General features: G+C 41.8%; 1 long non-coding RNA gene across 2 annotated transcripts; it reads right to left on the bottom strand.

Annotated features, from left to right (window-relative positions):
* Positions 1-3,933: 3,933 nt before the first annotated feature.
* LOC139028213 (uncharacterized) lies at positions 3,934-11,038 on the bottom strand. 2 transcript variants are annotated; one of them, XR_011480406.1, is made up of 3 exons: positions 6,077-11,038; positions 4,341-6,041; positions 3,934-4,100 (listed from the first exon to the last, which is right to left on the bottom strand). It is a non-coding gene; the product is annotated as an uncharacterized lncRNA (long non-coding RNA). The 2 variants fall into 2 exon arrangements; XR_011480405.1 differs by having other exon boundaries at positions 4,341-11,038.
* Between the last annotated feature and the right edge of the window lie 2,654 nt (positions 11,039-13,692).

Raw genomic sequence — 13,692 nt, 5'->3', positions numbered from 1 at the left:
GGTCAGGACTCTGACTGGGCTCTCCAGAAGGCGTATTTTCTTCTGTTGAAGCCATTCTGTTGTTGATTTACTTCTGTGTTTTGGGTTGTTGTCCTGTTGCATCACCCAACTTCTGTTGAGCTTCAATTGGCAGACTGATAGCCTAACATTCTCCTGCAAAATATCTTGATAAACTTGGGAATTCATCATGGTTTGGGGCAGCAAGGCAGCCCCAAACCATGATGCTCCCTCCACCATACTTTACAGTTGGGATGAGGTTTTGATGTTGGTGTGCARTGCCTTTTTTTCTCCACACATAGTGTGTGTTCCTTCCAAACAACTCAACTGTAGTTTCACCTGTCAACAGAATATTTTGCCAGTAGTGCTGTAGAAGATCCAGCTGCACTTTTGCAAACTTCACACGTGCAGCAATGTTTTTTTGGACAGCAGTGGCTTCTTCCGTGGTGTCCTCCCATGAACACCATTCTTGTTTAGTGTTTTACGTATCGTAGACTCGTCAACAGAGATGTYAGCATGTCCATATATTTCTGTAAGTCTTTAGCTGACACTCTAGGATTCTTCTTAACCTCATTGAGCATTCTGCGCTGTGCTCTTGTAGTCATCTTTGCAGGAGGGTCACTCCTAGGGAGAGTAGCAACAGTGCTGAACTTTCTCCATTTATAGACAAGTTGTCTTACAGTGGACTGATAAACATCAAGGCTTTTAGAGGTACTTTTGTAACCCTTTCAAGTTTTATGCTAGTCAACAATTCTTAATCTTAGGTCTTCTGAGATTGCTTTTGTTCGAGGCAATGCCTCTTGTGAATAGCAAACTTTAYATACTATATAGATAGCTAGCTAAGTGAATTAAATATCACCAGCTAACTAACTTCATATTAGCTAGCTATCTTGATGTATTTATCACTGGGRRAAAAACTCAAAATGCATTTGTCGGTAGCTAGCTAACAGCCATGGAGGAGGGTGAAAGGATAGCAGCCCCAACTGTCAAACAGAGAGAGTAGGCTATTCTGGATAGGGCAGGTACTTTGTGTAGTTCCAGTCCCTAGAAGTGAGGACAGAGATAATAGTAACATAATATTCAGTGCGGTCTAATTTGAGTATATTGAAGTCTGTTTCTTGTGAGGTTTTCTGTCCTCAGATACAGAGAGCTGTGAAAGCCTGTCTGCAGATGAAGAGGTCCCACTGAATAGCAGTGGTTCTCAGTCCTGGGGACTCAAAGGGGTGCACATTTCTGTTTTTGCTTTAGCACTGCACAGCTGATTAAAATGATCAACTCATCATAAAGCTTTAAGTGATATTTATGTATTCATTCATTCATTGCGGTGGCAGGTAGCCGAGTGGTTAGAGCGTTGGACTAGTAACCGAAAGGTTGCAAGATCGAATCCCCAAGCTGACAAGGTAAATATCTGTTGTTCTGCCCCTGAACTAGGCAGTTAACCCACTGTTGCTAGGCAGTCATTAAAATAAGAATTTGTTCTAAACTGACTTGCCTAGTTAAATAAATACAATTTGATGCTATCCTTGATACAGCCTACTATTGTCACATGCATCTATCAATCCAATGTTATCATGATTTGTTATAAGGGATATTATACTTTAGTAATCCACAATGACCTGGTGATGTAAAGGCTAATAATGACATTATCTTCCATATTCCTACAGATACCTTGTAACTGGAAATTTCTTCAAAACGATTGCCTACAGTTACCGTGTAGGGGACTGCAAGGTTGGTTGACCAGGGCCATCTAGGACTGCGTCCTGGAGGAATTCAGGCTTGTGAAGGCTACCTGTGTCCTGCRTAACTTCATGAGGATGGACACGAGGACCAGAAGGGGATCTGCAGCTTGTCACCTTGTGCCAGAGGAGAAGCCTGCTGCTCTGCAGGAAGTTTTAAAGATGGGGTCCAACAAAGCAGCAAGAGAGGCAATCYGTGTGCGTGCGGGAGATCTTCACCGGCCAACTTCTTTGAAGAGGTTGCTGTTCCCTGGCAACACCATAGACTACACTATGYACAACCTAAGGCTCYTTTGAGAGCCATCCACATTTCAATAAGAGTATTCTTCCTTTTACTTAGCTATGTAAACTGCAGTTATTAAATTCCCAGTTTCTCTCCCTTTGATTTCTACTTCTCAGGTAAGGGTGTGATGTCTGTACAAAAACAAAGTCACCCATAATAAAAAAACATTTTGAACAATTAGGCACCTTATACCCCACACCTACACACATATATCAATCGGATTGATGGATTGTGTAGTGCAGTATCCAGGCTCAGGTGTATAACTGTGGCTCCTTCCACTTTCAAAGAATAGGCAAGAGGGTCAACCATACAGAATAGTAAGACACTTCATTATTTCTATAACTACGCTATATTGTTTGTTCTCGTGTGTATGCATCTTTTTCAGCATAAAATACTCTTTGGCCACTTAGTGTGGACACCAGGTGARGCCACACACACCGATTCCTGTTGAACAGTCCCTTTAACTACCTTATTTTCTCAATAACTGTCTCTCTCCTTCACTTCATCCCTCTCTCCCCTTCTCCCTAAATCCTCTAGGTTATATCAGCCGGTGTTGGTGAACCCCTCCCGCATCTGAACTTGCTACATAGTGCACAGCATGATCAGAGGTGAGGWCACTTGGTCGGGTCAACAGGGAGTATTATTAAAGAGRTACTTTACATTGAAATACAGAGAGATGCAATAGTCCCAGAGTTAATGATCCAAGGTCAGTTTTGCATTTCACCTCCTGATGATTATGATGACTGAGTGTTAGAATAAAAAAAAAACACAAGGCTTAAACATGCTCTCTCTCTCCCCATCTGTCTCTCGTCTGCAGGTATGTTTTGATGTGAGAGAGGATGTCAACCCCCAGTCCAGTCATCGCCATCTCACCCTCATCTCACCTTAAGATAACCTTCAGGCTGACTGGGAGCCCAAGGCTGGTTAGGAGACACCACTAGAGACACTATTATGTAATTGTGATGAACTGAGAGAATATTAGGGTAGCACTGTGATTCATTAATCATATGCTCTCTTCCCTGCTCCTCTGGTATTACCTCTTTCCCTTTCTGTCTTTTATACCTCCCTCGCCACCTTTCTTCCTCTGTTTTTATAATGCAGACCAGATGTGCATTGAAGTACAGATTGAACTTGTATTTACAATATCATTTTACAATGATAATATTTATAATGCATGTATTAATAACACTTTGACAATGACCTTTCAATAAAGTGTTTAAAATTCTCTACTGGTTGAAATTAAGCCTCTCATTTGATGAACTACTACACCTATCCTGTGTTTATCAGATCAATGAAGATATTGAGATGAACCAATAGGACGTGTATTGTACTGTTTTTTAAAAATTCTATTTCTGTATATATGAATTACAAATCAGCCTTTAACTAGTTAAATCATGTTTCTAGTCTATTCCATAGTTACAATGTGTAACCATTGCTGTCCCAGGACCAAGATTGGTAAACACTGTTGAAGTGTATAATTGTAATACATACATGCAGACACAGCATCATTGAAAGACTGGAATTTGATACTCCTGGTATTGGATATGACTGAAAAAATAATCTCAAAGACATTCATACCTGAACTGCACCGTTATTTGCCAAGGTAGAGTACATCAACAGTGAATATATTACATTTACACAATGTGGGGGATCTCATGCATGGTAATAACTACATGTATACTTGGCACAAAGTTAGATTAGATTCTACTCAATCCATAGGYGTCATTAATGTCATTCAGACTGTTTTGAAGTTGATACAAGTGGCTATGAAGATAGCGGAGGTTCAAAGCCAGATTCTGAATTAATATGTATACCAAACGTTTTAGGGTCCATACACATATCGGCTACATAGCTAGCTACACATCTATTGGCATACAGGTATTTTTATCCTCCACTGCACAATAAGCAAAAAAATAGTTAGCTAGTTACTTTACTTTATTTATCTGCATTGCATGGCAAATATCAGCAAGACACACTTAYAAAATTGTACATTCAATTTGCAGTAAATGCTTTAGCTAGCTAGATTCTTTACATCCACTGTTTCACAAGACGACAGCCTGGTTTGCTGGTTGTTTCAAGAGTCCCTAAAACATCAAACAACCAGAATTACAATTTTATACTCATGTCACAACACCTATAAAGCCAACCAGCTAACTAGCCAATGTTAGCTAGTCAGCTAGCTTGTTAAATCGCGATATTTGCAAATAAATGTTAAGACAAAAAAATATGCATAATCGTTTGTCTCTACATTAACTAACATATTCCTCTCAACTGTTCTGTACTGTATTTTTTGCATGATTTGTTATGACGTTATAATCACTTACATTTGCTTCCATCCTAGTATTTTTGTCAGCCATCTTTGCTGAAGAAAGTCTCCAGCTATGGGTCGCATAGCGTCAAATTCTTCTGGAAACCACTCGATATGATTGGTCATCACCCAGCGGTCGCCGCTGGTGATTTGCATAAACTTGTGAAAATGTTATATTTTTCACCGTCTCCCATGCACGTTCGCACGCCCAAAGGTCTCCCACCCCTCCGCTTCTCACCACTTTCCTTCCATGAAAATGAATGGTGTTAAAGATTGATGATATTTGCTAGAAGAGAGAGACCAAGTTGAGACGCTAGACCAGGTGGATAAGGTATGATATTTAAGGCAGTTTAATAAGTTGCAAAGATATCTGACAACACGTGCACGGGCTCGTCCATTTAGCTCAGAGGGAGTAGCAGGAGGAGCCCCGACTCATATTGTGCAATACATTTTATACAGTGAAATGACGTAGGTTGATTCTAGTAGTTCTGCTCTCCTGACTGGTCGCTGTGAGTGGAGGGCGGTCCCCTTCAGGCTGATATCAATGTTCACTTGGTTCTCAGTAGTGTTCTTTGTCCTTGGAACTCCCGCCTGAAACAGGGGTTGTGTGTGTGTGTGTTGTGTGTGTGTTGTGTATGCATGCGCGTGCTCGTTGAGTGCCATGCCGGTCTGGGTTGTCTCTTGTATTGACAAGATGTTGAAGCAGACACCAGCAACTGGCGCCTGAGGTCAGAGCGCCCCCTGAGGTCAGAGCGCCCCCCTGCCTTATCCGTGCTCATCAATGGTTTGTGTCAGCCATCTCTCTCTGTGTGTGTGTGGGAGTAAGGTTAGTATCTGGCACAGGCAGAACGGGTTCATCTGTGGGTGCAGCAAAGTGTTACAACAAAATCTACTTTAGTAAAAAGCATTATGTCAGCATTTAGCTAATGGCTCATAACGGATCTATAAATGCACCTCTTTAATATAACAAACAATGTACATTATGTAATCATTGATTGTGAGGCGAAGCGTTTCACCTGTCAGCGGCTCACATACTTGCGACTAGCTCCACATTCGGGCTCTCCCTCGCACCGAAGCTCCAGCGCCACCTTCGCACCGCCCAAAGGTCCCCAGCCCTCTCCGCCTCTCACCGCTTTCCTTCCATTGAAAATTAATGGGAAGCGGTGTTTCACCGCGCGACACCGCTTGCTGATTATCCTGACACGCATATCACAATATGTTTTGAGTTTGCACAATTTGATAAAAAAAATGTACTTGCAGTGTTTGTACCGCAACATCAGAGATCGCATTTACTTTGGAAGATTGCAAAATATGACATTTTCATTCAAGACAGAATAAATCTATTGTTTAAAGTGATAATAAAACATATTTGGTTTAGTTACTTTTCCTCAACTTGTTTCTCTAACTTTATAGCAAGTCAAGCTAACTAGCACAGCTAGCTAAAAGCTAGGCTAGGTCGACAACACCGTTGTAGCAATCAACTTACACCTAATAATTATTTTCATTTTAAGTTATTACTATGGGGTCAATTTCATGCTATATGTATTGAATTCAAAATATAATAAAATCGTGAACATGAAAAATAAAGTTGAGAATGTAAAATTATATTTTCGAGGACAGGTGAAATAATGGATGTTGAAATCAAAAACCAAACAATTGGAAGCAAAATGTATAGAATTGTAAACAAAAATAAGACATCAAAAGCAAAACCCAAAAACTTGTAAGCAAATAATTTTAAAGCGAGAGCAAAACTCTATGACAAATGATTTTGGCGCAGGTGTATGGCGACCAGTTACCAACACCTGCGCAGAACGCTGTGCAACAGGTAATTCATATGTTTACCTAAGTAGTTAGATGGTTTGTCATTAAATGTATTAGATAGACATGCTTCTAATATCCGTACATTATTGGCCCGTGACTAACAATTTTGAAGTAAGTTAGCTAAAACCCTATAACGAGGTGACGTCAGACCGTCTACAATATGAAGGCAATATAAGGTAGGCAATATAAGGTAGGCAATATWWAAAAAAGCCTGTCTATCATGATCATTGATTGGGTTAAGACGAACCGTCACTCCAAAACTAGCAGACCAACGGAGACTCATTGTCTACGCCTCCCTCTACGCCTCCCTCCCTCCTGCCCTTCACAGAAAAATAATGACAAAACTCGCAATCGAACTGACTGGCAGTGAAAGCAAAGAAACGGACATCGAAAGCAAAGATACGAGTAGCGTAACCAAAAGGTAGTACATGTAGGCAAGAGCGTAGGGAAAATGTATTCAAAAGGATTGGTTGCTGGGAAAGTGTAACCAAGTTACACATGGAATAAACAAACATACAGTCCATAATACAAAAAGTCTATATACAGTGTGTGCAAATGAGGTAGGATTAGGGAGGTAAGGCAATAAATAGGCCATAGTGGCGAAATAATTACGATATAACAATTAAACACTGTAGTGATAGATGTGCAGAAGATGAGTGTGCAAGTAGAGATACTGGGGTGCAAAGGAGCAAAATTAATAACAGTATGGGGATGAGGTAGTTGGATGGATTATTTACAGATGGGCTATGTACAGGTGCAGTGATCTGTGAGCTGCTCTGACAGCTGGTGCTTAAAGCTAGTGAGGGRGATATGAGTCTCCAGTTTCAGTGATTTTTGCAGTTCGTTCCAGTCATTGGCAGCAGAGAACTGGAAGGAAAGGTGGCCGAAGGACTTTATAGATATAGGTCGGTAGCAGTTTGTGTCTAGAGTGTCTCCCCCTTTSAAGAGGGTGATGACCGCGGCAGCTTTCTAATCTTTGGGGATCTCAGACGATACAAAAGAGAGGTTGAACAGGCTAGTAATAGGGGTTGCAACAATTTCGGAGGATAATTTTAGAAAGAGAGGGTCCCGGCTGATTTGTAGGCGTCCAGATTTTGCAGCTCTTTCAGAACATCAGCTATCTGGATTTGGGTAAAGGAGAAATGGGGGAAGCTTGGGCAAGTTGCCGTGGGGGGTGCAGGGCTGTTGACCGGGGTAGGGGCAGCCAGGTGGAAAGCATGGCCAGCCGTAGAAAAATGTTCATTGAAATTCTCWATTATCGCGGATTTATCAGTGGTGACAGTGTTTCCTAGCCTCAGTGCAGTGGGCAGCTGGGAGGAGGTGCTCTTATTCTCCATGGACTTTACAGTGTCCCAGAACTTTTTGGAGCAAATTTCTGTTTGAAAAAGCTACCATTTGCTTTCCTAACTGCCTGTGTATATTGGTTCCTAAATTCCCTAAAAAGTTGCATATYRCGGGGGCTATTTGATGCTATTGCAGTACGCAACAGGATGCTTTTGTGCTGGTCAAGGGCAGTCAGGTCTGGAGTGAACCAATGGCTATATCTGTTCCAGGTTCTACATTTTTTTAATGGAGCATGCTTATTTAAGATGGTGAGGAAAGCACTTTTAAAGAATAACCAGGCACAGACGGAATGAGGTCAATATCCTTCCAGGATACCCGGGCCAGGTCAATTAGAAAGGCCTGCTCGCTGAAGTGTTTTAGCGAACGTTTGACAGAGATGAGGGGTGGTCGTTTGACYGCAGACCCATTACGGACGAAGGCAATGAGGCAATGACCGCTGAAATCCTGGTTGAAGACAGCAGAGGTGTATTTGGAGGGCAGGTTGATATCTATGAGGGTCCCCGTGTTTACAGATTTGGGGTTGTGYCTGGTAAATTCATTGATAATTTGTGTGAGATTGAGTGCATCAAGCTTAGATTGTAGGATGGCTGGGGTGTTAAGCATGTCCCAGTTTAGGTCACCTAACAGCAGGAGCTCTGAAGATAGATGGGGGGCAATCAATTCACATATGGTGCCCMGGGCACAGCTGGGGGCAGAAGGTGGTCTGTAGCAAGCGGCAACGGTGAGACTTGTTTCTCGAAAGGTGGATTTTTAAAAGTAGAAGCTCAAATAGTTTGGGCACAAATCTGGATAGTAAGACAGAGCTCAGCAGGCTATCTCTGCAGTAGATTACAACTCTGCCCCCTTTGGCAGTTCTATCTTGTCGGAAAATGTTATAGTTAGGGATGGAAATKTCAGGGTTTTTGGTGGTCCTAAACCAGGATTCAGACACGGCTAGGACATCCAGGTTGGCAGAGTGTGCTAAAGCAGTGAATAAAACAAACTGAGGGAGGAGGCTTCTAATGTTAACATGCATGAAACCAAGGCTTTTACGGTTACAGAAGTCAACAAATGAGAGCGCCTGGGGAATGGGAGTGGAGCTAGGCACTGCAGGTCCTGGATTGACCTCTACATCACCAGAGGAACAGTAGGATAAGGGTACGGCTAAAGGCTATAAGAACTGGTCATCTAGTACGTTTGGAACAGAGAGTATAAGGAGAATGTTTCTGGGCACGGTAGAATAGATTCAAGGCATAATGTACAGACAAAGGTATGGTAGGATGTGAATACAGTGGAGGTAAACCTGTGCATTGAGTGACGATGAACGAGATATTGTCTCTAGAAACATCATTTAAACCAGGTGAGGTCACCGCATGTGTGGGAGGTGGAACTAAAGGGTTAACTATTAACATATTGAGCAGGGCTAGAGGCTCTACAGTGAAATAAGGCAATAATTACTAACCAAAACAGCAATGGACAAGGCATATTGACATTAGGGAGAGGCATGCGTAGCCGAGTGATTAAAGGGGTCCAGTGAGTAGCTCGGCGGGCCAGAGACACAGCGATTCAGACAGCTAGCGGGCCAGGGCTAGCAAGCTAGCAGAAGGGCCTTGGAGGTAGTTGCGACGGAAGAAGTCTGTTGTAGCCCCCTCGTGCTGTTACGTCGGCAGACCAGTCATCATGGATCAGCAGGGCTCCGTGTGGTAAAAGGGTCCAGGCCAATTGGCAAAATAGGTATAGTGGCCAAAGAATTTGTCCGATGCGCCTCTTCAGCTAACAGTCCGATATGCTCTAGACAGCTAGTGGGCCGCGACTAGCAGGCTAGCAGATGGGCATTCAGGGGACGTCGCGACGAAGGAGCCAGGTGAAAAACCCCCTCGGGCGAATTACGTCGGTAGTCCAGTCGTGATGGTTCAGAGGGGCTCCATGTCGGSAGTAAAAGGGGTCCAGGCCAATTGGTAAAATAGGTATTATAGCCCAAGGAGTGGCTGATGGGAGTCATTTGTCAGAGTTTTGCTCTCGCTTTAAAATTATTTGCTTGYAAGTTTTGGGGTTTGATGTCTTATTTTTGTTTACAATTATATACATTTTGCTTCCAATTGTTTGGTTTTTGATTTCAACATGCATTATTTCACCCGTCCTTGAAAATATAATGATTACATTCTCAACTTTATTTTTCATGTTCAGGATTTATTTTATTTTGAATTCAATACATATGGTGTGAATTTGACTCCATAGGACTCTGGCTGGAATGAAGACTGAAAAGTTTTAACATTTTCAAAATATGTGGATTCCGTCTCGCAATGGAAGCTTCAATTGCAAAGGGTGTTGTCCTTTCTGGACATCCCCATTGAAATGCATGACATCCGGCGCAACATAACGGAATGCTTATTGGTAATGTCAATGAGGGGATGGTTTGGGATTCACCATACGTGTTGCACCGAAAACCTTTTAAGAATCAAACGGAAGCAAACACCAAATGGAGCGAAACGGGGATGGAACTACCTGAATTTGACCAATAGAAACTCTTGTTTTCGATGCAAAACATTTTACGTTTGGAATAAACGGTTTCTGTTGTGAAAGATTTTGCAACAGAATCTACGTAATGAATACACTTCTGGTTCAGCAAGGCTTTCCCTCCATCCACGTGTCCAACTTTCCAGAAAGTTCCTGTGCGAATGCAAACTGGAACACCATAGATCAGGGTTGGGCAACTTTGATGGTGGTGGGGGCCACAAAAAAATCTGAACTCATCATGAGGGGCTGCAGTGACATGCTGAAATTATACACATTTTGCCATAGGGCTGAGGGAAGAGTTTGCAATTTCACAACAAATTTCATGTAATTCTACTCATTTTGCCATTGGGCAGAGGAAAATTAGCAGTTTTACAGCTAATTTCCTGCAATTCTACAMATTTTTGTCACTGGGTGGAGATAAATGTTAAAAATGTTTAGCTGACATGGGYTTATAGAGTGACAATCAGTGAATGACATGAGAGAAAAACTGCTGATGCACAACCAAGTTTTGAAATTGCACCTTGTGTATTATACCATTCTAACTAGCAACAGTAAATTGAGACCCTGCCTGGGGGGATTGATCCGAGGGCCTTCGAAAAAGGGGTGCATGCCTGTCATAGATGGTTTGCTTTCATGTTTCAAATACACAATAAACTTTCTCCCTCCCCTTGTATAAACCTGTGGTCAAAACCTGATAAACAGCTTAAAGGGATCCTTTGGGATATTGGCATGGAAGCCCTTTATCTTCTTCCATTTTTAAGTTAAAGTAAATGCTAATGACTGGAAGTCTATGGTAACAGCTAACTGACCTGAAAACCACTCACCTGCATCGACATGTCCTTCATTATGCCTCATAATGTGCAACATGAAAAAATATTAAAATTAAAAAGCTTTGCATGGTGAAGTCAAGGAACATTTCACAACTGCGGCCCTTGGCTCACCTTTGGTAAAGTCTACATGAACTTTGAGCAAAAAGAATGTGAGCTGGTCAAGGACAACTCTTAAATGTGTGGGTGAATCCAAGGGTGTTTTTCATCTTCTGTTCAGATGATATTCCCCCGACATTGTAACCGATTTCAAATGGTGCTAGAAATAGAGGAGACTCTAAACACCAAAAGAAAATGGTCAACCTTGGCAAGAGGGGTCATGAAGGGGGGCGGCAAGGTGTGATCGTGAGATTGCTGACGCTCGCGCGGGGGGGCTGTGGTGGCGCTACAATTCCCAGAACATATTTTAGTGATACATATGACATTTACATCATTGGACACGGAATGCAATGTTTTTATTGTCATGTGTTCCAGTCAACAAATTACGTTAACAATACCCGCCATGCCAAATGTGTGAGAAATTATGAGACGGATGTAGGCCTACTGTATGCCTTCATCCATCCTGCTTTAAATTGTGTCCTTCTTACACCAAGAACACTGATTTCAAATGGTGCTAGATATGTTATTGATACTCTAAAACACTGTCTGAAACCAGTTTCCAGGGGAAGTTATGAACAGGGCTGTGTATGAGTCTGCATTGGCCTCCCAAGTCATCCAGCCCTTTAGAAGTTTCAGAATAAAAATGGTTACTATCAAGTGTTGAATAAACAGTGGGTGCTGTCTGTGCATTGCTTTCAGTCCTTATTGAACAGTATCAGCCACATTTGCATGAAAATAGGTTTAAAAGGCAAGTGCAATTTATCATAGCATGATGTCAATCATAAGGGCTAAAAAGTGCATAGACAAACGTTTCAGTTACTCAACCATCATCAGGTCATCAATGTATCACTTTTGGCATCATGCAGAAAAACTAATTACAGAYTTTTGCATTTCTCATCTCTTCTTTTGAATTTGTCAAAATTATTACTAGTACTATCATGTAAAGTGCATTCGGAAAGTATTCAGACACATTGACTTTTTCCACATTTTGTTACGTTACAGCCTTATTCTAAAATGGATTAAATTATTATTTTTCCATGATCAATCTACACACAATACCCCATAATGACAAAGCAAAAACAGGTTTTTAGAAATGTTTTCAAATGTATTATAGATAAAAAACAGAAATATCACATTTACACCCTTTACTCAGTAATTTGTTGAAGCACCTTTGACAGCGATTACAGCCTCTCTTATTTGGGGAGTTTCTCCCATTCTTCTCTGCAGATCCGCTCAAGCTCTGTCAGGTTGGATGGGGAGCGTCGCTGCACAGCTATTTTCAGGTCTCTCCAGAGATGTTAGATCGGGTTCAAGTACGGATTCTGGCTGAGCCACTCAAGGAAATTCAGAGACTCGCCCCGAGGCCACTCCTGCATTGTCTTGGCTGTGTGCTCAGGGTCGTTGTCCTGTTGGAAGGTGAACCTTCACCCCAGTCTGAGGTCCTGAGTGCTCTGGAGCAGGTTTTTATGAAGGATCTCTCTGTACTTTGCTCCGTTCATCTTTCTGTCGATCCTGATTAGTTTCCCAGTCCCTGCCACTGAAAAACATCCCCACAGCATGATGCTGCCACCACCACCATGCTTCACCGTAGGGATGGTGCCAGTTTTTCTCCAGACATGATGCTTGGCATTCAGGCCAAAGAGTTCAATCTTGGTTTCATCAGACCAGAGAACATTATTTCTCATGGTCTGAGAGTCTTTAAAAGGCACATGACAGCCCACAAACTCCAAGTGGGCTGTCATGTGCCTTTTACTGAGGAGTGGCTTCCATCTGGCTACTCTACCATAAAGGCCTGATTGGTAGAGGCTGYAGAGTTGTAGATAAAGTTGTAGAAACATCTCAAGGGTGATCAATAGAAAACAGGATGCACCTGAGCTCAATTTCGAGTGTAATAGCAAAGGGTCTGAATACTTACGTAAATATCTGCTTTTTATTTTAAATAAATGTGCAAACATTTCTAAGTCATTGCTTAGTCATTATTGGGTATTGTGTGTAGATTGATGAGGAAATTGTTTTATTTAATCAATTTTAAAATAAGGCTGTAATGTAACAAAGCGTGGAAAAAGACAAGGAGTCTGAATACTTTCCGAATGCACTGTATCAACAGGTTTTGATTTAAGACATCTTTGCAGGATGGGTACCAAAGCCAGGGTGCACATGTACCATCATCATGGATACCTTACAAGGAGGAAGATGCCCAGTGTCACCAATTGAGCAGTTGTCCATCATCCCGCCTCCACAGTTGGTTAGGTACAACACCGCCACCCCATTAAAACCTCTTAAGGATCTACGGGATCAGTGCCCCTATACTGGGAGGGTTGTTGCTAACGTGCACTAATGTGACTAGAATGACATAAGTAACAGCAAACTTTCCAGGACATAGACATGTCTTATATGGACATAATATAGCTATTACAGTGAAAAAATACCATGCTATTGTTTGAGGAGTGCACAACAACAAAAACCTTTTATCACGGCAACTAGATTGATACATTCACCTCTGAAGGTAAATAATGTACTTACATTCAGTAATCGTGCTCTGATTTGTCATCCTGAGGGTCCCAGAGATAAAATGTAGCATAGTTTTGTTTGATAAAATACATTTTATATTCAAATGTAGGAACTGGGTTCTACAGTTTGAACCCCTGCTATCTCTGTATTCTCCTACATTAATTTCCACATACTTCAAAGTGTTTCCTTTCAAATGGTATGAAGAATATGCATTTCCTTGCTTCAGGTCCTGAGCTACAGGCAGTTAGATTTGGGTATGTCATTTTAGGT

The sequence above is a fragment of the Salvelinus sp. IW2-2015 genome, linkage group LG1, assembly GCF_002910315.2.
Source record: "Salvelinus sp. IW2-2015 linkage group LG1, ASM291031v2, whole genome shotgun sequence".
Taxonomy (NCBI): Eukaryota; Metazoa; Chordata; class Actinopteri; order Salmoniformes; family Salmonidae; genus Salvelinus; species Salvelinus sp. IW2-2015.
Note: the sequence above shows the minus strand (reverse complement) of the source record. Positions and strands in the feature narration are given on the sequence as shown.